This window comes from Pyrgilauda ruficollis, unplaced genomic scaffold (genome assembly GCF_017590135.1).
Source record: "Pyrgilauda ruficollis isolate IOZ18807 unplaced genomic scaffold, ASM1759013v1 scaffold183, whole genome shotgun sequence".
Lineage (NCBI taxonomy): Eukaryota > Metazoa > Chordata > Aves > Passeriformes > Passeridae > Pyrgilauda > Pyrgilauda ruficollis.
Window position 1 is genome coordinate 599,535 of NW_024517318.1, and position 25,119 is coordinate 624,653.

Genomic DNA, 25,119 nt, shown 5'->3' on the forward strand with positions numbered 1-25,119 from the left:
TGTGGCCTTGCAGAAACCAAAAATAAAGATAGGGGCTCAAACATCTGTGTTTTCTGTTCTTGTCTAATTTGTCTGAGTGCAGCTAGCCCATCCCAGCATAAATAAGGTATCTGCTACATGGTCTGCTGGGATGGAAAAATGCAACCTTGGACAGGGTGACTTAAAGGTGAAGGAGGCTGTGTTGGTGGGTGATATTTGGCGTGGATGGATGCTGTATACAGATGTGAGGAAATCATTCAAGCTGCAGTCCTGATTGCTTCCATTCAGATTCAAACCAGCCTTTGCCCAAAGGCCTTTTACAAAAAATATTGCCTTTTACAAAAAAATATTAGTGTAAGACACGAGTCAATGGCTTTTTCCATGGAAAACCATTAGCTCTCCAGATCATTCAAACTGTTAGTTGTTCTTGCTTGCTTTGCTTCTTGGCTTTAAATCCTCCTCCCACCTTTCCAAGGCAAGGTAGCTGGACACAAATCAGCTTGCATCAGTGACTTCCTTCGAATTGTATATGTTAATAATTTTTCCTTAGTAATTTTGAATCCTGTTGCCTGTGGAAATTTATTTTTAAAATGTAGGAAGAATGTCATAGTAGCTTTTTAACTGAAGCACAAACAGACAGACATGAGGCAAGCGTGTGGGAAGGAGCAGTAATCTGAATTGTGCTGTGACTACCCGGGTCCCATGTTAGAGTAATTTTTTAGCTTTTAGTAGAGAGGAGGGGCTCTTTCAGATCTTGTATCTCAAAGCCCCGCTTTTCTTGATCAGAAATGATTAGGCAAAACAGATCTTTATTTTTATCTCATAAAGAACAGACATGAATCAGACTATTTGCTTGCAGTGCTCTTGCATTCTTCTGGAAATGTTCCTGAAACAAAGCTCCTAGGAGTCACAAAGCAAAGAAATAGTGCTGCACCTTTCTTGTTAAGCTGTGCCCCTAAACACAGTGCAACATGTGATTTTTTCAGGTCTTTGAGCACAAGGGTGTGTCCTGTTTAAATTCACACAGTGTGTGATTAATTGCATGCAGTTGTGCATCTTGGATTCGAAAAAGAAATGGGTGGCTATTGCAGAAAACATTTGATTGGCAAGGCAAAATATTACTGCTGAACATGCAGGATTGTGGGATTAGAATTTGCATGTTCTTCCTGGTTAAGAAATTAGAGTCTGGAAAAGAAAAAGAAAACCATATCGTGCACCTTTCTTTCCTGGGGATACTCGTGAGGTTCCTTCAGGGTGTTTATACTTTGTGATGTTCTGCCTGTGAAAGCTAAAAGCCAATTAACTCTCCCCTGATTTGCCTAATCCTGCTCACGTAAAATGATCATTCCTAACAACTGGCTCTTGGTTATGCGTATGGTTTTCTGGGAGGTTGTTTTCTTCATACTGGAAGTGAGCTTGCATTGAACTCGGTGGAGGGCTTTGCTCTTGCTGTGAAGGCTGGATAGCCCCTGGCCACCGGTGTGCCCTCAGGTCAGGGCTGTGTGTGACATGGGAGTAGCTATTCCCTCAGCTCCTGTTCTTGGATGGTAATTTACCTTTCCAGTTAAACCAGAAAAAGCCCCACCCTTTTCCGGAAGTCCCAACAAGTCCCAGTTTTCACTCATTGTCCTGAACTCCAGACTTTTCCTGGCATCCCAATGCAGGGCACGGGGTGAAGCCTCCTGGATCTCCATGTCATGTGCCCTGTTCAGGTTGGAGAAATGCTGGGATGAACATCACAGCCAGTGCTATAGGAAATATTTCTGTAAAGAGTCTTCAGAGGTGAGGGTGTGCAAGAGGGCTTTCTTTAGCTTGGGGTTAGAGGATGTCTGCTAGGGTAGTGTTGGGGTTTAACCCCAACCAGCAGCTAAACCCCAAAAAGTCACTTATTCATTCCTTTCCTGGTGAGATCAGGGGGAGAATTGGAAGGGTAGAAGTGACAAAGCTTATTGGTTGGGATAAAGAGAGCAAAAGCAAGCAAAGCAAGGAATTCATTCACCACTTTCCATGGGCAGGCAGGAGTTCAGCCATCCCCAGAAGAGCAGGGCCCCATCACAGGTAGCAATTACTTGAAAAGGCAAATGCCAGCACTCTGAACATCCTCCCCCAGCTTTATATACTGAGCATGAGGTCATAAGGTCTGGAGTGTCCCTTTGGTCAGTCGGGGTCAACAGTCCCAGCTGTGTCCCCTCTCAACTCCCTGTGCACCCCCAGCCCCTCACTGGGATGGGGTGAGAGGCAGAAAGGCCTTGGCCCTGTTCAAGCCCTGCTCAGCAGTAACTAAGCCATCCCTATCTTATCCCCCTCACTGCTTGCAGCATAAATCCAAAATTTAGCCCATGCTACATGCTATGAAGAAAATGAACTCTATCCCAGCCAAAACCAGCACCAGAAGTTCATTAGTCGAAATTAAATTGAGTTTGAGGAAGGAAGGACATGGGGCAATGGGAAATGAAGCCCACTTCCCTTGCAGCCTTGGGAACAAACTGAATCTTTGTGTTGCCAGAGTCTGAGGCAGTTAGATCCCTTTTGAGGAATGCAGGGACACATTCCCTTCCTCATCAGTCAGCCAGTGGCCATACAGCTTGCCCGAGGTGTGGGCTGAGTGTGTAGCTCTGACTGTGTCAAGAAGGAAATTACTAAACTTGCTGTCAAACCATGGTAACAAAGAACATCTTTGATTTACCAAAACAGTGGTGGTGGAGAGGCTTGGGAGTAACTGTGGTGCTGGCACTCGTGCTGGGAGTAGCAAGTCAGTCTGGAGAATAGCCCTCGTGGGGAGTGTGAGTCTCCTGCAGTGGTGGAGGGAGACGGACCTGGCAGGGAGCGTGGTTCTGAACAGCCTCAGGTTCTGCTGAGGCTTCCCTGTGCTGCAGAGGATGATGAGAGAGTTGGGCAGCACTGGTGACTGCAGTAGGAGGGCCAGGCCATCTGTGACAGGCAAAGGTGGCCAGTCCCACACAGCAAAGGTGCAGCTGCAGAATCCTACGGCCGCTGTGCTCCACATCTCCTTCCCCCTGCCTAACTGCTGCCTATGTGTCCTGGCAGCCCAGGCAACAGCAATCCCAAAGGTCCTGTCAATCTGGCAGCCTCAGCTTCAGTCAGATATTTGTAATGAGGGGAAGAAACTCCATCTAATTATAGGTTTTCCATTTCGGCCCTTCATATTACTTTAGGCAGGCTTAAAATAACACTGTAAACTAACTTCTTTTCCCTGGCTTTGCAGTTTCATACATGACATTCTGCAGTGCCCTTTATAGAAACCTCAAATATTTTTTTTCCCCCGCCTACCACATTTTGTGTCTTTTTCCATCTGGCAGATGTTTTTTCGCTGTGTTGCACAGGGCTCAGTACATAATCATTCTGTTGTAATGGCCTGGAGCCCCTGTCCTGTAATGGAGTCTGCTTGCACAGGCTCCTATGTCCTGCTCGGTTCTCTGTATTTTTTTTTTCCCCCTGGTGGTTTTGTTCAATCTACTCTAAAAAACTGTTCTGAGAAGTAACGAGCACCTAATTATTTGTGTGCCTTGAGATCATCTATTATAGCTTTTTACTGTATAGCCCTGAGAATGTTTGGGGATTTTTCCCTCTCAGTCATACAAGGGCTGAATTCTCTCTCTTCCAGTTTACAACCTCTAGATGTTTGCAGTTTGTTGCCACAAGTCAACAACTAGTTAGTCAGTGTGCCTTTACTTTATTCCTGCATTTTTGAGCTGATTCTTTGCTTTCCAATCATGTTACTTGCTTGTCTTAAACTCCTGCTCTTGCTCTTGTCATGATTTTTGTTTGGAGAGCAGTATCTCAGTGTGCCAGTGAAGTGTTGCAGGTGGGGTACACTGGGGTGTTCCTGGTTGTTTCCATTCTTCTACCAACCATATTTCACTGAGCATTTGTGTTTGAGTCACTTATTCTTAAGCCTCTTCTAATGGGAACTCAATGTAACTGCATAGGTTTGGAAGTTTTTAGTTATTAGCATGAAGTTTTATTCCCTAAACTTCCCTTTTGCATTTCAGATTCAAAACCTACCCAGAACCTTCTCCTGTAACAGTTTTGTAAGATTTCCCATACCAAATAGCTCCTCTTTTGTCCACAGTCTGTAGATGGGAGTATCTGAGACTAAAACTTCCTGTCAAACCACAGGAACAGAGAACATCTTTGATTTACCAAAATAATCACAGTAAAGAGACTCAGGAATAGTTGTTGGAAGTGAGTTGTGGTGTTGGTTCAGTGCTATGGGCTGCTCTGACTTCCACTGGCTTTACTTCACACCATGATTTTCAAATGTTCAGCAACATTAGGTGCTTGTTTGGGGTCTGTTTTGGTCGCAGTAGTGAGAAGGAAGCCTTGCCAGGCATTATTCACCTTTGTTTTGTGCTATATGTGTGTGATCAGCTGGGGAGGTCAAGGGCAGGCACAGGCCAACTGTGTAATGTAGAGATACTGAGAAATAATGTTGCTGGGAATTATTTGGAATTAACAAGCTCATTTCCTTTTTGTACATCATTTGTCATCCTTTAATCTCTTGGTATTAGCTTTTTTTAAATGCTGTTATGTACATCATCCACAATGCTTCCTGTATCCTGTGTCACTTGATAATAAACTTTTACAAGATATCACTGTTAAGTCATCTCAGGCTTTGAGTGATTAATCCAAATCTCTATTTCTCTTTTTCTCAGTTTTGGATGTTTATATGGATCAGTGGTATTTGCTCAAGAGTGACAGTGGAGATCAACACTTAAGTCTGTTCTTCTGAGTGAGTAATCTAAACCCACTGCATTGGTGATATCTGTTATCTACTATCTGCTGGTTTTTTTTTTGCTTTTTGATATCTTATACAACAACTGCTTTGGGCTTTCATTTCAAATATCATTAAAATGATGTTGTATATGACTTACAGTAAGGGTTGTAGAAGAAAGTCTGTTTCTGCGGATATCCATTGGTTTTGCATCTTTTAAAGGATAGTCCTTACTTAACACAGTCTAAGCTGTTGTTTACTGTCAGAGAATTGTGGAAACTGTGTTTAATGACAGTAGATTTAGGGCTAACGTGTGGACTGTGCCAGAGTAATGAAGTATATTTGGATTATCCAAGAAGCAGGACTGAAAGTAGCTGTTCTGTGGCATGTGAAGGGTTCAAGGAGTTCCAGTGCACCCCAGTGTGGAGGGTTCAGTTCCAGCACAAGATCCCCCTGGACTTGCTGTGACTGAGTGATGCAGCTGTGCATGTGCAGTGAGTCTCACTCACAGGTCTATGGCAATGTGCAGAGAAACTGCCAAGGGCTTTCAGATTACTGGGGCAAGTTTATGAGAAAATGCATTCAGCAAAACAGAGTATGTGTTGTGAGATCCTTTGGAAATGTCCCAGTTCTGCTGGATTCAAGGAGCAGCATTTTGCATTTGATCTAGACTGATTTGATCAAGTAGCCCAGTGCATGTCAGAGCTGGCAGTCTTGTTTTGGGAATGGTTTTCCCTCATCTACTTTGTTTTGGATATTATGGTATGATTTAGCTTCCTAAATTCCAGCTGGAGAGTTGGGTCAGATTGCTGAGTGAGCACTTGATCTGTGCAACCCTTGGCTGGGATGTGCTCATCCCATAACTCCACATCTGGGCTCCCAGTCCTACAGGATATGAGGACTGGTGTCTCATTTAAAATACCGTTTCTCTTATTTTACTACCTTACCCTTTCCATAGCCCTTGGAGTGCTTCTTCGTGGCTCTCCAACCCTTCCCACACTAAATCACTGTGCATGAGCTCTCTCTGGGATTCACAGCTGCCCAAGGTCTTGCACTAGACTTGGAAAGAAATGGGTGTTGTTGCTCCTTGTTTGTCAGAAGCCCTAAACTCCACTGCCAAAAGCTTTTGTTCCCTGGGTTTTTAATCAGAGGTCTGCTGGTGCCGGAAGTGGGTGTCACCTATTGTCTCCCATCTTGGTCACATTTGGTCAGTTTTGTCACTGATTATCAGGCTTGATGGGATTACACTCCAGCTGGATTTGCAACCATCATTTGCATCCATGTAAAAACATGGTTAAAAAGTCTGATGCTGGCTAGCAGCCACATTCTGCTGGATGTGTGTTTGGAGACTTTCAATCTGCTGGCATGACCGTGCAAATGTCTTGCCTTTGCTGGAAGTCTCTCCCTCCTTGCTCCCCAGATGCTGTGCTGATTCCCCCTACCCAGGAGCAGCAGAAGGCCTGGTAACATAACATAAATCTGCCTGGTTTTCCCTGTCACTGGTGCTCCTGCTCCCTGGGGGGGGGGTTTGTGTGTCCATGTCCATCCGGGACTGTAGCAGCAGGTGCTCAGTCCTCCATTCTCTGTTCCTGTGGCTCCAGGACTGGCAGGTTTCTGGCATTTGGAGGAGTCAGACCTGCTGCCCTCAGCAATCAGTCTGAAAAGCCTGATTTCTCCAACTACTGCTTGCTTTCCCCATTAAACAGATAAATAAGAGCCTCTTCTAACGAGGTGGCAAGAAATTCCCGTGCCTGACTCAGCACTGATAGGGGCAGGGAACCGGTTTGGGGCTGCTGGCTGCTTCTCCCAGATGGAGAGGAACATGGGCATCTTTGCTGGGTTACCACAAGTTCAGCACAGATGTCTGACCTCCAGTCACATCACACAGAATACACGAAAGTGTTCAGAGTAGAGTTTCTACCCACGGCCCCTATTTATCCATAACAACATGGATTTCCATCTTCCCTCCTTGGCTAGCTCCGTGTTAAACATACTGCTGCCAGTTCAGCCTTGCCCCGCAGTAAGGCCACATGTATAAATAATCCAGAAAAGCTAAATAAGGCTTTTAAAATAAGCCTTAGCAGAAACAGCTGCTTCAGTGTGGTGCCATGAAGACACAGAAACCTGGCTAAGTCCATGTAGCCAGAGTCAGTCGTACACCCTGCAGCTCCTGCTCTTTGTTAGCAAAACCCTGCGGGTTTGCAGGTGTTTCTTCACCCTCCTCCACCAGTTCTGAGTTAGGTGTGTGCTCAGTGGCAGCAGATTTTTGGTGTGTCTAAAGCTGAGACAAAGCACCACATGCAGCACTGAAATAGTATCCAGTCCACCCTCTTACAGTGCCTGTGTGCAAGAGGCAAAAATCAGTTTTTGTTGGGTTTTCGGCCCTCAATGTCACACTGAATACAGGAGGGAAAGAAGTGCAAGGCTACTTCTATGTATTCCATTTATTGGCACTTGATGGCTTGTTCTGCAGGGCCCAGCCCACACACAGCTTTTCTTGGGTTTTTAATAGTTGTGCTAAACTAAATTGTACTCAAAATAGTAATAATTTCAAACATTTCCCCAGAGCCTGTGGCTGCTCTGCATGTTTATAGGAGGTGCAGCACTGCCCATGGTTGGGGCAGGGGAGGGTCCCCAGGCAAGCTGTGATGGAATTTTTCTGGTGTCTTTTTCCTCCCCTTCTTTTCAGAGGAAATACTGCTGCTTGCAGAAAAGAAGTATTGTCTTGTGCTTTTGCTCCTCACACCTTATGTGATGTGGTTTGGGTAACCTTAATGTAACTTAAAGTTCTGCTCACCCACAGTTCTAACGGTGGCTCTGTAAAACAGAGCCTCTGCAGAGAGGGGGGGATGTATTTATCTGTAAACACTGAGCAGCCTGCCCTGTTTGTCCAGCATGTGACCCCTCTGCTGCACACAGTGTTTTCCTGCCTCCCTCCCATCCGGTTCTTCTTATTTTATTGACTTTCCCAGTCCTGGAAACTGCTTTATATTCAAAAAACATAAATTTATCCCTCACAAAGCTTGCAAACCTGATTTCAGTTCTTCCCTTATTCTTTGAAAAACTCTTTTTGCTCTCTTTAAGACCAAAAATATACATTTTCCCTGTTTGTTTAGACAAGCTTATTTTGTCTGCAGAAATCTTGTCAAAAGCTAAGTTTCTTTGCTTGCATTTATAATCCTCTGAGGTTTTTGTATTGGGAATAATTTTTGTGAGCTGGAAAAAGATTGTCCAATCTGTTTTAAGATGCCCCACTTTTTGAGTATTGCATCTCATTAGGAATACAGTTGGCTGTTTGCATGGGTTTTTTCTTCCTCTGTATAGCTTGGGGGAGAAAATACATAATTTCTTTATCTAGTAATAATGCTTGGCACTTTGCATCTTCAAAGAACTCTGTGGCTACAGATTGAGTAATTCCTATAACATTGTGTAGTAGCTTCTCATTATCATTTCCTGTGTTCTACAGATGGGCGAAGTGAACAAGAAGTCAAGTGAGCTTAGGCCATGGAAAGAGAAACAAGGTCAATTTGAGCTCCCACCTTCCTGACTTCTACCAGAGCAAAAGAAAAACAAAGGGAAATGTAATGATCTTTCTTAGCCTTCTTCACTACTTACTTAAGTGCATTTTCTGGTGGTGTTTTTTGATGGTTTGTTTTTGTATCCTTAAATAAGTTTTCTAACTAACTGATGTGGTTGTCCCTTCTCAGTGAGTGGTTGGAGGTGTGTGAGGAATTGTCTGAAGTTTTATAAAGGTGAAGCAGCAGGGTAATGGGGTTAGGTTTGTGAGGTGTCATTCACTGCTGTCTGGGGGATCTCTCTGCTCCTTCCCTCCTCTTTCCTCTCAAACCAGAGGCAGGGGAGGCCTTTTCTGTATTATTTGGGAATATTTTTCCCCCATCTTGTTTTCATCTGAGACTAAGATGGGAAAAGTGAGCCTCAAAATGGGAACTGTGTCAATACATAGAAGCTGATCTTTCTTGTTTCATCCACCACATGCCATGCTAACATTTTTTTTTTCCCCTCCCAGGAGCTGTAGTGGAAGTTGTTGGCTCAGAGTGGTGTCTGGAATTATGTCATTTGCAGAAATAATTTCATACAACTGCACTAGGCTATAGGCCTTGACTTACAGCTGCTTAATTCCCAAATGCATTGCATAGCATATAGAAAAGGTGAGTGCTGTAGGCAGTAAACTATGGAATTAGGCACTCTGTTACAGAGGAAGTCATGGTAACAATTTTGTTGCCTGCTTGGTAGAAGTTAGTTAAAACTTCTTTTTTTCAGAAATTCTGGCTTTTTACAAAGTTGCTTTGGAGAACTGCAGAGTGTTAGGACAGTTTAGACCTCTTGGGGAGAATATATAATCTGCTAGGTGCAGAGGAGCATGGAAATCCCATGAAGAATTCCTTCGTCTTCCTTAGGAAAGTCTCGTGGCTGCTTCTCTGCAGGCTCTCAGAGGTTCCCTGGCCACCTTCTGACTGGCTTCACATGCCTTGTTTGATAAACTTTTAGGCAAAAAGCCTTTCTTGGCTTAACACAGCTTTATTCTGGGCATACCATGCTAGTGAAGGCGGTGGAGAAAGCAGCAGCCATGTGCTCTTTTTGGGGATGCAAAACTTTGCAGAGACTTTTTTAGGGGCTCAATATTTATTTCCAAGATCCAAGATATTTAGTTTTCTGTTTCTGATGGGTAGGACAGATATCCTGATGCCTTAGATGAGACCTTCAGTGAGGGACAGCAGCACCAAGGTATCACAGACAGTATTTTTATTTTAATTTTTCTTTGACTTTCTTATATAGCTGATACCTCTTTTGTGCATGCTCGTTCCCAGTGCTGGGCAGAGCTGTCCTGAACCACTCTATGCTCCCAGGCCTCTGGTTTCATCCTCTGCTTCTCATGACACCCAAATTGCTGATTACTTGTCTGCTGACTTTTTAAGGATCTGAATGTGGCTTTTCATGAGTCCGGATGTTTTTCCTTTGTTGGGCTTGGGAAGCCCTCAGGGCTGAGTTGGGACCTGGACTTTGCAGCAGTGAGTGCAGAGCAACTGGTAAAGGCTTTCATGCCTTGCTTGGTGTGAGTACTTGTGGTGGGGTCTTGGTGTATCTCCTTTGTCATCTGATAGCTTTTCTCACTAGATTTTGATTTCAGCTGCTTAGGAAAAATGTCAGCAGCTCAGCATGTGGGGAGCTGCATGTGCATCTGGGGCTGTTCTGTTGTGTTTGTTTTAATTTTGTGTTCTGAAATTTTTTTGAGGTATTGCATCCAAAAGTGGTGAGCACCTCCAAGAATGGGCCCAGGGCAAATTGCCCAGATCATGCTGATACCCAAGGAATTTTGTTGAGATCTTTTAGGATCTCTGGGTGTTCCTTAGGTATTTGAAATTAAGAGGAAGGGACCAGCTGGCTGGAAGGTGATTGCCCGGAGAGGGTTGGATGGGGCTGCTGTTTTTTTTTTTCTTTCCCCCTAGGGCATCAAACCACTGTCAGAAAGCACTAAGGTCTTCAGTGGAAAACCAGCTGTTGTCATTTTTTCAGCTCTCTTCACTGCAAATTGGTGAGCTCCCCATTTCTTTTGTGTTTGAAAGGCTGAGGTGGTGCAGCCCAAGTCTGACAAGTGATGGCTAAGGAGCCTGGCTGTGTTCTCTGGGGGGATTCCAGCTGTAAGCTGGTCCTCTAAAATGAGCAAGGAAGTGGCTTCCAGGCTGAGGTATCTGGAAAATGTCAAGGGGGAGGTGACAAGTTGTGAAAGGTAAGGGACACTCCAAGCAGTGAGAGCACTCCAGAAACCTGACAGTGACAGCAGTGGGAGAGGTACTGGATGCAGCTGGAGATGGGCTGGGCAAGAACTCTGTGTCCAGTCTTTCCCCTCTTTCAAAGGGAGGCTCAGACCCACTCTGCATTACCTTGGTGTTTGGTTCAGCCTGCTTATCTGCTGGCCAGCCCACACACTCACTCCAGATGTTCTTGTCTCAAAATTGGAGATGTGCCTAAAATTGTCCTTCCAGGATTTGGCAGCTTTTTTGTTAAAGCTTTCTGTCTGTCACTGTTTCCAAGGACACGTCACACTTTGAAATTGTGGTATTAAAATAATTGCTTTTCAAATGAAGGGAGGGTCATGTGTCCTACATCAGAAATTCCTCTTAGTGCTTATTAATCCAGTATATAAATGTCATGGCTTACATCCACAGGGTGTTTATATCGAATTTTTAGCTGCATCAGTATCTCTTGCTCCTCAGAATAAATGCCATATAATCTGGTAATGAGCAATATTCTTAATTTAGAAACCAAAAATAGGACATAGACAAATCTGAGTTACTGGAAAAAACTTTCCTATTTTCAGTAGGAAATAGCCTTACCTCATGAGGGCAGTTGACTCATCTAGTGTTTAGTGTAATGGTAAGGCCAGAGAATTCTGTCTGTTTCCCTAGGATGGCAAAACAATTGCCATATTCCAAAGGCCTGATCCTCCTGTGGTACACCTCTTCTGAGGTGTATAATGGGGTAGCTGGGAAACACCCTTCTTTCCACACCCTGAGGAGGTCAGTGCCCACCAATTGGAGGTGCATTAAGCAGTAGGGATTTAGACTGATGCCCTCCAACACCCTGTTTGAGGGAGATGAAATTATTCCTCTGAGATCTACAGTGAGCAGCACTGGCTGGGATAAGATGAGAATTTGGGAGTGGGATGAGAGTACTGTGGCAGGTGGGCATCATCCAAGATCTCTGATGTCTGGATCACCTTCCAAGCCAACAGTTTTTCTCATGCCCTTAGCAACTGTTCTTAAGTAACAGCAGTGTAACCAATAGTCATATAGGCATCACTGGCTAATAAAGTCAGTCCCTGATACACTAAGGGTGGTAATACTGCAGGATGTCCCCATGGGGTGATGACTCAGTGGCCAGTGCTTGTTTTCTTTACACCATGAGGGGCATAGGCTGTTAACTTTTAGCTCAGGTGCTATCTGAGTGCCGGGCAGATGGATGAACTTAGTTCAGTGGAGGCTTTCTGTGACTCATTGCCTTTCCCAGACACAGCCTGTTCTCCCACCCTGTGAACTCCCTCAGTGCGACAAAGCAGCACTTTTTTGCCCTGATTCACTGAGTGATTTTTAGTTTGTGTTACACAGTGGCTCTGTGTAACCCTAAGTAATTTTTGCCTTGAAATATCTTGGTTAAGAAGTTACCTTTCTATGTGATGGTGGTGTCACACTGAACCAGAGTGATGCGGAGCAAGATCCGTATTGGAAGTGAACATGTCGTTGTTGCTGACTTGATGTGGGTTTTGGAACTTCAGTGATTCTTGTGGTCCCAAACACACACACACACACCCACACCCCCAGAGCTGTGCTCTGGTGGTGCCTCTAAGTGGAGAAGGAAGACAGATTGTCACAACAATGATCAGGATTGTAGTATTGCATTTTATTTAGATGGTATGCTCTGTCTCACCCCTCTGAAATGTATGGTATATCCTAAGCCTGTGGTCCTGCCCTTAACCATCATGTACCTGTAATCCCATTGGCCCAAGTCTGATTCCGCGCCCACTTCAATTCGTCACTTAAGCTGTGCTAGCGAAATCAGTCCCACTCTTAGCCTTTTCCCCCCCCTTATCCTTTCTCAGCCACAGCTTCTCTAGGCAATCTGTGCCAGGGCCTCATCACCCTTACAGGGAACAATTTTTTCTTAATATCTAATCTAAACCTCCTCTCAGTGTGAAGCCATTCCCCCTTATCTGTCACTCCAGTACCTAATGAAGACTTCCTCTTCAGCTTCCTTGTAGGCCCCCTTCAGATACTAGAAGGCTGCTATGAGATCTGTATGAAACCTTCTCTTTGAATATTTTTTTGATCAAGGAGTGTGTCTTGTATAAACTTAACACGTTTGCATCCTGTGAGTATCTAGAGTAGCTACACTTGAATGTTCCCACTCCTCTGTAGCCTATCTCGTAATTACCCTTAGGGACCTTCTTTGCAGCTGTGCTGCCATTCACAGAATCTCTGCCAGCTGTGCTGCAGTGCTCTGGGAAGGGAACTGGGAGGAGTGATGTGCACAGTCCAGCACAAACGTGGTACTGTGTCCCCCAGATGGTTCCTGCAAGCACTCACCTGGATCAGATGCCTCATGCCAAGGAGTTTCCTGGTGCCTGGGTGTGATATTAAGGTGTGTTTTCCGGTTAGCAGGACATTGTCAGCCAGTGATTATCCCCCTGTTGCTAAAGGTAGGGGCAGCACTGCTTTGAGCAACTGAAATAGCTGCCTGTTGGGAGGATGGGAAAGGGAAGCCCAACTACATTGCTACATCAGAAGAAACTATGAGTGCAGTCAGTTCTGAGAGCGAGAAACCATGTAGGTACACAACAAACAGCAGTAATGGGCTGTGTCTATCTCCTCTAGTACTCCTGATCAGTTGTCAACATGTATTAATCTCTGCTGCCACAGAACATGGAGACAGCTCTGAGGTTTGTGCTGTTAAGGGTGTGTGCTGTGTATAATTCACAGAGTGTTGTGACAGCTGTAGCGAATGCTGTGATCCACGCCAGGGAGCACTGGGATACGGCTGCTTTGTCTCCTGTGTTATCCAGGAGGAGTTTGGAGCCTTGCTGGCGTTACTGCAGGAGAGGGAACGTGTGTGGTCATGTTACCCTCAGTACACATTTGCATGTGGCTCTTTGGAGCACCAGCTTGCTGGCCTGCAGCCACACCGGCATCTTGGGATCTTGTCAGATCTTGCAAGCAAAGGACCACCAGGCTGGGTCACAGTTCTTGGACAGGAGGTTTCCAGGGAACAAGCTGCTGATGCAGAGATACCGCTGATGTCCTTGTGGTGCCTGTGCATTCTGACATGCATGCTGGGTGTGTTCCTCTGTTTCTGTTGTTACTTGGTATTTTCTGACTTCAAAAGAACACTACTACAATTCTAGTGTCAGTGAGAAATCAGTTGACTCTTCTCTCTTCCGTACCATGGCCATTTGTAAAGGATTTGAAATGAGTGGTTTAAAATCAGCAGAGGGGTATAGTGTTGATTATTTATGAGATAAAAATTGCTCAAGCAGAAGTTGAATATCCTCTTGCACTGAGCTTGGCTTTAGCAGCAATGTGGAGCCATGCTTCAGATTCCTGGATGCTATTGCTACATGGAGTGCTGTCTTTTTTCCTCACTGGTGCAAAGTTCCTACAAGTGAGAAGTTCCCACTGTTAAGAATTTTGCACTAAGTTGAATGTGTGCTCTACCTGGGTAGGCTCACCCCTTAAAATAGCCATGAAGACCAGAGTAACAGGAGCCCCAGCTCAGGTGAGCAACTTTTAACCGAAGCCCTTCAGGGTGACTGATTTAGCTAAGCTGTTTCTTTTGATTTAATGCCCAGTTTACTTCACCTTCACGTCTGTCTTCAGTCAGGTTAACTCTCTTGAGTTTGGCAGCTGGAATTGGGAAAATAATGGCTGTTTTACAGCATGTTACTGGCACACTGCTGTGTACAAGTTAAAAATTATTGACTAAGATGGAAGTTTCCTACCTTGGCCCACAGTGCTGCAGTACCAGGACAGCTTCTTGGGCAGGGTTACCACAGGTTGAGGTGTTGTGTGAGTACAGAGCAGGTGGTCTCAGTTGCCAGAACCACTGCTGAGTACAGCCTGAGGAGTGCCTGTGGCATGGGAACTCACCAGCAACCATGTGGCATTGTTTCCTCTGGCTGGAAGGAGGTTTGCAGCTGTCTCAGTATTGGTTTCAGGCCTGAAGAAGTCCTCTGTCCCATGATCTGTTTGTTTTCCTCCTTCCCCCTGCAAGTTCCCTGGGCAGCCCAGGAAGCTGGAGCACTCCCCTCTGGTCACAAGTCTCTGGTCACTCACTGTAAAGCCGGTGGTAAACATCTCCTCCTCAAACCCTCAGGTGCATGATCAGATCAGGTTGACTTCATTACCTGTGTACTCAAGCAGGCTGCCTTTGGAGACATCCCAGGTACCTTACTAACACCTCTTTCTTCCCTGCCAAGTGCACACTTGTGCTAAATCACTTCCTTCCACTCTTCATCAATGGTTATGAGTGTGACTGGACAGCAGCTCTTGTTTCATTGATACTGAGGCTTAGTTTAGAAAAACAGGATGCCATGGAAGTAATTGTCTTGTTCATGTTGCTTTCCTAAGTCTTGATTTTTTAGACACAATAATGCGACAGGGAATTAAAACCCTACTTTTTGGAAGGTTTTTAATTAGCTGAAAATATGGATTAAGATCTTGCAATCTGTAAAGTACTGCACATTATGCTGCTACATCTTGGGCAACGCTCCATTTTCTTTTTAAGGACAATTTAAATAGAATATTAGGGGAGAGGAAAAAAAAAATCCACTCCAAACCAGAGCACAGAAATGGCAATTTAGAATTCTTGACATTTCTCAGAAAGCTGCTTACGACTATCTCCTTAAAATGGCAGATTTCACCTGCAAGTCAAGTAGAGGAACGGGAACTGATATTTCATTAAAATACTGGGAGAGGCCTAAATGCATTTATGATCATTGAGACTTTTGCAGGAAACAGAAACATAGAACTGCCAAAAGTTTTAATAAAAGGCAAAAAACAAATCCCAAAATCCAAGAGCATGACTTAGATACTTCCTCTGCCAGAGATCTCTGCTTGTTACCATGCAGAGATACCTGTTCTGACATTTTTTTCCCTCCTTTTTCTGTGTGTGCTTGTAAAAGCCCCAGTCTAAACTTCATGACACAGGTCTGTACTGCTCCCTCAGGTCCTGTCCCTGGTCACCAGAGAGAAGAGATCATTGTCTGCAACACACTAAACAACATTTCAGTAGTGCAAGATTTCCAAGGTATTTCAGTACTTCCAAAGCTGTAGTGTACCAGGAGGGAGCACATTCATGTTAAGGGATGCATCCTGGGCTGCTGCCAGGGCAGCAGGGTGCCCCTCTGCCTTGCTCTACTGAGACCCCCCTGCAGGGCTGTCACATTCACATTTCCTGAAAAATCCTTTTGCCCAGGATTTTTCTCCTGGGAAGCTGAAAAGCCTCAGAGAAAAAGGAAAATAATTTTTATCTCATTTGCTTCTCCTCTGTTTGGCTCATGTGGAATGTCTTTGGAGATTGTTTATGCACAGGTGATTGTTTCATTGAGTTCAGGTGTGAGTTGTTTTCACTCATTGACCAATCAGTGCCAAGCTGTGTCGGGACTCTGGCGAGAGTCACGAGTATTCATTATTATCTTTTTAGCCTTCTGTAAGTATCCTTTCTGTATTCTTTTAATATAATACAGTATTGTAAAATCATAAATTAGACTTCTGAGAACATGGAGTCAGATTCATTATTCCTTCCTTCATCAGGGCACCCCGCAGATACAATACAGGACTAGCATCTAGCCCTGGACCCAGCACAGGAAGGACAGGGAGCTGCTGGAGCCAGGCCAGAGCAGGGACACCAAGGGGATCAGAGGGATGGAGCAGCTCTGCTGGGAGGAAAGGCTGAGGGAATTGGGATTGTTCAGCATGGAAAAGAGAAGGCTTTGGGGTGACCTCAGTGTGGCCTTCCAGTGCCTGAAAGCAGCCCACTGGAAAGATGTAGAGAGACTCTTGACAAGGGCCTGGAGTGACAGGACGAGAGGGAATGGCTTCACACTGATAGATAGGAGGTTTAGATGGGATATTGCAAAAAAAATGCTCCTTGTGAGGCCCTGGCACAAGGTGTCAAGAGAAACTGTGGCTGCCCCAGCCCTGGCAGTGTCTGAGGCCAGGCTGGATGGGGTTCTGAACAACCTGGGATAGTGGATGGTGTCCCTGACCATGGCAAGGGGATGAAACAAGATGATCTTTAACATCCCTTCCAACCCAAACCATTCTCTGGTTCTGTGATAGGAATTAATTTGCAAAAACAACAGAGTTTATCAACAAGACCTGAACCTCTCTGAGGTAAACCACCATGGTCTGTGGTTTTGCTGTGTCTTACCAGCAAAATCTTGAAGTGGATGAATCCATGTAGATAAGTGGCAGTTTTGTACTGTAAGGAGGGTGGCAACGGAAGGGGTTTTGTAGCACTGCTGGAGGGGTGGGTGCAGCAATGGATTTTTCTGTGAGCAGTTCAATGTGCTTGTGATGTAGAGCTGTCTCCATTTCTGTCCAGTGACTGAAGTGGCAGCCATGCAGAGCTGCCAAAATGCCCCTGCTGCAGCCTGTTTCCATGGAGTAGTAAATAAACGTTGAGCTGTCCCTGAGAGGAGCTGTACTGACACAAGTCCTGTGTGAAGATGTGTGACAATTCCACCGTGAAATAAGTGATGTTTCTTTCCCTAAACAGGGATGCAGCTGTAGTTCTGTTGTATATGTGAAGCAAACAGTCGTGCCAGTTTTGGATTTACTTTTCCCATTTCAAGCAGCAGGATAATCATGGCTAAGGCCTTGGCATCATCAGTGTCTTCTGCAAGCCCAAACTAGACTTGTCTCCATGCTTTTTTATGTTCAGCAGAGTTAGTGTAATATCCTCCTCTAAGGGAGGATCCCTTCCTAACTTTAGCTAGGGAAAAAAACATCTTTAGTCCTTCATAGGTAAATATAACCTGCCTGAAACTGTCCCTCCAGTGGTGTTCAGTAAACACGTGGAAAAACACTCAGCCCCAAAATGGGAAGCACAGGAGGCAATAGTTTTAAATACTTACTTGTATAGGTCTGTTCTATATGAAGCAAGAATCAACATTTTAAAACTCATTTAGTGCTTGAGAACATGCAAGATTATCTCCAGGTAATTCCAGTGTCTCCTCGTATACCGCAAAGGATTTGGCCCCAGATGTTCATGTGGTTGCTGAGGAAGCTGGTAGCTCATGATGAGAAAATGCAATGGTTTGTATACTTCTGTTCTTTGGGGTGGGGTTTTGCATTCTTCCCATTGGTTTGATTCCTGTAGGTTTTTTTGGCATGGTAGTAGAGGACAGTTTTAGGATCGCTCTTTTATTTCAATGGTTCCAGAAAGGTCTTCGATGGAAGCATAAAACCTGGTGCATCTTGCCAGCCACTCCCTATCAGTTTCCGTGGCAACTTTGGCAGTGTTTGGGAGTTGGGTCGAGTTTTTCCCTTTGCCTCTTAAGAAAACCATTGAAGATGGTCAGCTCACCCCAGTTCAAACACATAAGGGCTTGCCAATGCTGGTGTACCTCGGTTTTGTCCCAGCTTCCTCCCTCCTGTTGCCTTCATGCACTGGACACTTCTATTAATCACAATTTCCCTCTTGATGGCAGCAAGTCAGTTTGAGTCCTACAGGTTAAACTTGTGTTGTTCTTTGGGACCAGGTTCTTCAGCCACAGGTGGGGGCTGGAGGTGTACCCTGGTTCTGTTAGACCTTTGATACAGGAAGAACTCCTCCTTGGCCAGCTGGTATAGTGAAAATCAGCCTATGGTTAGTATATACCTTTCTTTCTATAAGACTGAGTCTTGCCTCACCACCACCAAAGGCTGGGAAAGTGTGAAACACTCAGTGTCTGCTTCTTTTAGCATCAGATGTCTAATTTGATTTGTATGTAAGTAGGAAAACTTTGAAGTGTGGTCAAAATACAAAGGAAAAAGTACTTCGAAGAAATGTAACATTATAAGTGTATCTGATGCCTCAAGGTTTTTGAAGCTTTATTTGAGATTATTGAGAGGAAGATTTGTATGGAAATACTGAGGGTCATTAATATATCCAAGCCTTTATGAATGCTGTCCTTGAACTATTCTGTGCTAGTTTTGCTCTCATGTGGTGGCAGGCGAGTTGTCCTTCACCCATCTGTCTGCACTGCCAGTGTCCCTGACACAACAAAAGTTAACATGGTCTCTGAGGGGGAAACCAAAGTAAAAGCTGTTACTGAGTGAGACTTGTTCAGCGCTGTTATCCCATGATCAGCAGAGGTCTCTGGTATGGCTGTACGAAACCACAGTGTGTAAACTCCCCAAACTTCTGATTTGCATTGGTTGCTCTACTGGAGTCCAAGGTGGTCTGTGGTGCTGGATTACAGGTTTCTAATAAATACCTTGAAATTTGGGAGAGTTCAGATCTTGGAGCTGAGCTTTGTTTTAGGATTGGGCATCCACTCCTGTACAAACATGCCCAGCTGTGCTGGAGGAGAGTGGTTGTTGTTTTTCCTTTTGGCAGACAAGGATTCTGGCATTGAAGTTTTTAATTGCAGGAATTGTATTAGCAGTTCCCAGTGCTCAAGGCGGGGGTGTCTGTGTATGTGTGCAGGAGGAGCTGATTAGATGTGTATAAATAATGGGCTTGTGAGCTTTTAGTCTTAGATGTATTGTTCCATCCTTGCTATTATTTCTCACAGTGAAACTGTTGAAAGTTAGAAAAATACGAAGTTACACAAGAGCCACTTTCTCACTATAGAACTTTGAAACAACAGTGAGGTTGTTTTTGGTCTTTCTATGTCATAAAAATATCTTTGAATTTATTCAGTGTTTTAATAAGAGCATCTTAAAATATTATTAATTTTTTAATATTGTTTTTGAAAGTTTATTTTAATTAGATCTGTAGGTTGCGGGAATGGAAACAGTTAAACAGTCAGGATTTTTTTTTTTTTTATTACAGACTTAAAAAAAGTCAGGTGATCTTGCTTCCCCGTGCCTTCCTTCCCTTCTATGCCTCACTATATTTAATGTCAAATAAGGGCCTTTCTGTGTTCAAACTTTCAGGATATTCATAGATCACAAAACTTCCTTCAGCAACCATGTACCTCAATAATGCTGTTCTTTCTACATGAAAACTAATATCCTGGTGGAATGACTCCTCTGGAAGACCTTGAGTTTTGAGAGAGTTTGAGGGGTAAAACTGGCTTTCCAAAAGAGTCTGTAAACCTGACTGGCTTAAACATGTGGCAGATACTTAATAATGGAGAGGGGCAGTTCAGCTCTTGCACCTGATGGTATTTCTATATTATTGTTGTTGTGGGATTTAGCCACACCTAAGTTTGCTTCAGACTTGTTGACTTGGATCGTGGCCCCACTTGTGCTGTGTGCTAACCATCCACTGCTGATCCTGTGCCTACAAAGAAAGCTTTTGTAGCCCCTTGCTTCAGTTAGACTGCTCTGGATACCCAAACCAGGTGATTTATAGGTGTATTCACACTGAACTGCTGCAATTGGGCTGTAAATTTTCTTGTAAACTGCTCTTACAAGTTACCTTCTTCTCCATTTTAATGTGTCTGCTAAAGGCAACCCACTATTGGTAGGGTCAATAATAAACCACAGTTTTTTGCTGTATCTAAAGAAACAGGCATTTTTCATTGTTCTATGTAATTAAAAAAATTGTTTCACACTTAGAATGCCTGTAGCAAATAACTCCAGTCTCAGTACCTTGTTATCCCAGAGAAGTCCATGTAGGTTTGCAGCAGCTGCATTTCTGCCCCAACTGGCTATCAGACATCTCTTGATGCAAGCATGTCTTAATTTTCTGAGTGCTAAGATTTGTCTTCATCCCATGGACTGCATCTTCCTCAGCTGCAAAGTCACGTTCTGCTCATCTTGTTGATGGGGTGAGGGGTGGGATATTTTCCCCTCCTACATATGCCCAGAGGCTTGGCCATGGGATGGAAAGTGGCTGCTCCCTTCCATTCCTAGATCTTTCTCTCTTACAGGGGAAGCAGCAGTAAGAAGACACTTTCTTCTCTTCTGGCCTTTTTTTCCCCCAGTTTATCTCCTCTTCTTGCTGCAGGAGAAATAGGAGAGTGTAGGGCTGGGGCTGGGCCCAGTTGTGTTTAAAGCTCTGTTCCTGCAGAGGCTACAGCTCTGGCTTGCTGCTGATCTGCTGCCTCCCTCTGCCTTGCTGGTGAAGCCCTCCTACCCTTCAGTATCAACCATGAATGTACTATCTTTACCCATGTAGCTCTCCAGCCCACCCCAGCATTGTTTCCATTCCCCTAGCACTGATGTCTGTCTTGTGAGCTCTGAGTCCCAAGCACAGCTCAGCCCCTGCGTCACTGAGTTTTTTAGCCTTGGGTGATGCTGGAAGCTGCAGGGCACCAAGACTGAAACCATCTTTCTGCAAGAGACGGTCAGGAGGTGTCAGTTGTACAAGAGGAGGATGTAGAGGACAACATTTCTACCCCTAAGAGCCATCTGTAGGCTTTCAGGAGAAAGGAATGAGCAGCAGAAGAGCTGATTCCTGTGTCCTGGTTGCTAAATTGCTTCTGTGCTGAGGAGCAAAGCTGGCACAAGGGTAGGCAGGACACACAGCTCCCCAGCCAAGCAATGGTGTGGGCAGCATGGTTCCTTAAAGCTGCACTGTAGTGTTGGTGGGGGTTTGAGGATTTGTTTGCTTGCTACTGACCAGTGCAGCATTCAGAAGAGAAAGGCCCTCTCTTGGACCTGAGAGCACACAGCTTTTGTCCTTCATCTCTTGACACTGGGACTTTGGTGTTGAAAAAGCAAGACAAAATCAACAGTGCTCTGCTCCCTGGCTGAAAATAAAAAAGAAAAAAAAAAACTTTGCTTACTCCAGTGTTACTGAAATCCCTGGAGCTGTGCTTTCCCTATGGATTGGAGAAGGGATGTGGGGAAGAGAAGTAGTTGAGAGAAAGTGTGGGAAGGGCCGCGGTGGGAAAATACCCTCTCTATGTGTGCCTCTTCGTCGCCCTAACATCAATGAGTGACTCTGGAGCTGGGCAGTCAGCACAGGCAGTGTCCCAGAGCAAGGAGAGGATGGTCCTAAGGGGATGAGGGAGTGCATCCCCACAGAGCCACACTGCCTGGGCTAGAGGTATCCCATTGCTGTGCAGCCGGGCAGTGCCTTGCTCTGCAGGGTCTGTGGCAGCTCTGGCTGGCGGTGGGATAACACACTCCTCAGTTATCAAATGTCAGAGGTCAGTGTTTGGGGAGAATAAATACACTTTTCAGAGTGTTTTGCCCATGAGCCACTTGCCCTTTTTTGAAGCTGAGAACTAATGCAAAATTCAAAGTCTGTGTTTTGAACCCCCTTTGAGTATTTCAGGAATGTCAAAGGTAGAATGTCCATTTTTAATAGTGATTAAAGTCCATGTGCTGCCTAAAGCAGCTTGTCTTGATGTGGACTCTCTCAGACCCAATTGTGCTACCTAGACAAAGGCTGTTGGCAAAGCTCCAGTGTGAGTTATTGGCAAAGGGCTCCAGTTTCGGAGAAGGTGAAGTCCACAAGTTTTTGGGGAGAAAAAGAGAAAATCTGAGGGAAAGTTAGCCTACAATTCATTGGTTTTCACTTTCCCCTTATTTTTTACTCATTAAAATTCAGTCCCATTCTATTACATGGCAAAAAAAAGATTCCTTAACCAAGTTGAATTTTACCCTGTGTCATTCTTAAAATGCCAGGAGAGTTGAGATGGTAAATCATGTTGTGGCAGTGGTGCAGTGGTGGTACTGGCAGCCTCGAGTTCTCAGAGATCATGAGTCTTTGAAAAACAAAAGTATCCTCACACACAAATGTGTGCTTCAGATGTCACACTCTTGTTTTACATATCACTCCTGGAAAGTAAATCTTAACACAGCAAAATCAGAGGCAGATAGAAGGGGAAAGGTGCAATAATACACAGATTTTCCATTTGTAACAGTTATGCTGTAAAATTACAAGGCATTGGATTTTTTTGTTGTTTTCTGCAGACACTTATTAAAATACTGTTCAGACTAAATGTATTTTATTTATTTATGGACTTTCTGTGAGTGGTGCCCTCTGCCTCTGCTTTATGGGGTGTCAACTCTGAAAGTGTGCATCTGAAAGCTCTTAGACATGAAGGTCCAAAATCTAGTGTCAAATCCTTTCAAATCTGGAGGCTTATGAATTTGACCTTTGGATGGAGCTCATTGGAAGAAAGTGGCACAAGGAATGAAATGGGATCTAAACGTGGATCAGTGCTCCCGACTAGGTGTGTTTTAAGGTATTTTTGAGGACTACCTTTTGGCCTGTCACCCAACAGTGCCCCTTTTGTTTAGTAGCCTGTGTGGCCGCAGTGTGTCAATAACATGTTGCTGGGGAATGTGAGGCATTTCCTTGCTTGAATTAGCAGTCTTGGAGTCAGGGATGACTATCTCATTTGTTTTTCTAATCAGTGGACCCAAGCAAAACAAGTGAGAAATAATGTACTGGTTCTCAGGCTCTCTGAGGTGAGAACCTGAAAAGTATTAAACAGTTAACCAGTAAAACAGGAACAGCTTGAAGTGGTCTGTGGAGGGTGGTTTTTGTTTTGTTTTGTTTTTTAACAAGGCTTCATTTGACCTTGGATTGCTTGTGTGAAAAGAGTGAAAGTGAGTCTGAAGGGGGTGTGCAGACAGGTATTAGCATCACACAGCTGCTGTGCAGCTAAGGAGCTGCCTCCCTGTCACAGCACTCAGAGCCCACAAAACAACGTCACCTGCCAGTGTAAAATCCGGGTTTCTAAATTTCCTTTCAGTTGCAACAAAAGAGCTGCTGAAGTAGGGTAGCAGAGATAAGCAACCAGAGTGATTTCAGTACTGGAGACCTAAATAAGGGGTTTGTTTTGTAAGTGGATATGAATCTAAGCCATAAACCTTGACTCAGAGAATTTGGGTGTTTACATAAACTGTTTGCTCTGTATGCATCTCTGTTAAAGGATCTCAAGGGTGCTTATCTTGTCGAGGCTGAGCTTTTGATTTACGACCAGAGTGTTTAACGAATGTTAAGGCAAAGTGCAGAATGCGACTCAGCTGGTTTGTAGTAAAAGTTGTGTGATTTGAGGTAAGTTTTTCCCAGGTATAAACATTTATATTTTGAAAAGACTTCTGTGTTTTGTCCTCTTAAAGTACTTCAAAGTAATTTCTACAGCTTGAAACCTTTTATCTCAACACATTTCTTGCGTACTTGTGGGATGGGCTTTTATCCTTAGTGTGCTTCCATTAATTTTTAGCAGTTAAAGGAAATAAATAGCATTTGTGTATAATAAAGTAATAAGGAAATTCAGGGAACAAAGAAGGGATCTAGACTTAGGGAACAAAGGGACATTTGTTGCTTTGTTTGTAGTCCTGCGTAATAGGAGAGCAGTATTGCTTTGATGTCATTGACTACAGCTCAGCAAATTAAAAAATAATTTTAGTTATAAAAATAAATATACATAATCAGTTTAAAGTAAGCCTTTGCCAACATTTGGGTTGTTTTTATCCGTAATAATGTTATGGATACACCTGGCTCCACCTGATGACCTTGGGTAAGGGGGACAATGTCTTGGCTTGGGGGAATTACTTGGCTAAAAGCATATCTGGGACCTTACTAGATTCCCATCCCTGCCTCAAATGAAGATATTTCTCTATATTATTCCCATTGAGGTATTTCCAGCATTTCCTAACTTGACTTTTAAGATTTAATTTGTTCTTTTCTTTCAAAACATCAGAGCAATGTATTCAGCTAGCATCCATTTTCTTTTTTAGTTTCTTCTTCCAGGCCTGGAAGGAATGAAATGGAGTTGTCATTTACATTAAAAGAAATGTTAATGACTCGTAGTATAAATTACCAAAATATATTCATTAGTAAACTGCTACTGACTGACGACACTGTAGTTGAGCATCTTCAAAACATCCCATGAGAAACTGTGCCAGGGATTTGGATTGACTTCATTTGAAACTGTTTGCAATTGTGATTGAAATGTATTTTGTAAATAACTCTCTGTGTGTTTGTGTTTCTCTTCTGGCCTGCCAGGAAAAGTAGAAATAGATGTGTCTAAAACGGCATTTGTCTTCATGAAATAGAGCTTTATTTTGTAAAGTGAATTGCTAAGGATGTGTTGTTTTAGTGTAGGGAGGCAAGAGAGACGAATTCTGATGTCACTTTAGACCTTTCGTGCAGTCATCTGGTCCATGTAGCACTGAGAAGGCAGGACATGAACTTTGACAGCATTTACCATCTTACTTTTGCTGTGGAACAGGTTCTTTCCCTCCACTCTTCCCAGAAAAGATGACTGCAACTTGTTAGCTTTTTCATTTTACTTTCGAGGTACGCTGCTCTGGGGTGACGGCCAGCTCTCGGGGGTCCTCTTTTACTCTCAACAGCCCTCAGAAACAAGCCCTAATCAAGGTTTTTAATTTCTGTGTATCAGAATTTCCTGGCTTAAGTAGTGTTATGTGTGAATGGGAGAGCTGGGAAACTTAAGTCATCTGTCTTACTACATCATGTCATAAAAATAATCTGTAGCTGATGCTTTATTTCCCAGCGCTGAGCATTTGCAGCCCATGTGCACAAAGAGGAAGGCAAGTGGGACAAAAGGCCAGCCCTCCTGTCCTCAGAGTGGTGACATCCAGGGCACGGTGTGTCCTCTGGGCCTTCTGATCTGCCAGCAGGCAGCTGATTCCCTTTAACTCTGTGAACCTCTGGGCTTTAAAGTGTGGTGTGTTTTGCAGGTGGAGATCCAGAATGAGACCCCCCCCCCCCCCACCCCCAAAAAAATGGGCTCGAAAAAAAAAGTTTTT

General features: G+C 44.1%; 1 protein-coding gene across 21 annotated transcripts in view; it reads left to right on the plus strand.

Annotated features, from left to right (window-relative positions):
- Positions 1 to 25,119, plus strand: part of PPFIBP1 (PPFIA binding protein 1) — a 101,991-nt gene that overhangs the window by 23,493 nt on the left and 53,379 nt on the right. For 16 of the 21 annotated variants that reach the window (XM_041464711.1, XM_041464721.1, XM_041464719.1 and 13 more), the window contains exon 2: positions 4,656 to 4,732. The exons of 2 other annotated variants lie outside the window; for them this stretch is intronic. The gene's annotated coding sequence lies outside the window, so the exon portion shown is untranslated. Of the gene's footprint in view, positions 1 to 4,655; positions 4,733 to 8,180; positions 8,296 to 8,741; positions 8,884 to 25,119 lie in introns of all 21 variants that reach the window. 3 more of the 21 variants (XM_041464712.1, XM_041464717.1, XM_041464713.1) reach the window with 2 other exon arrangements.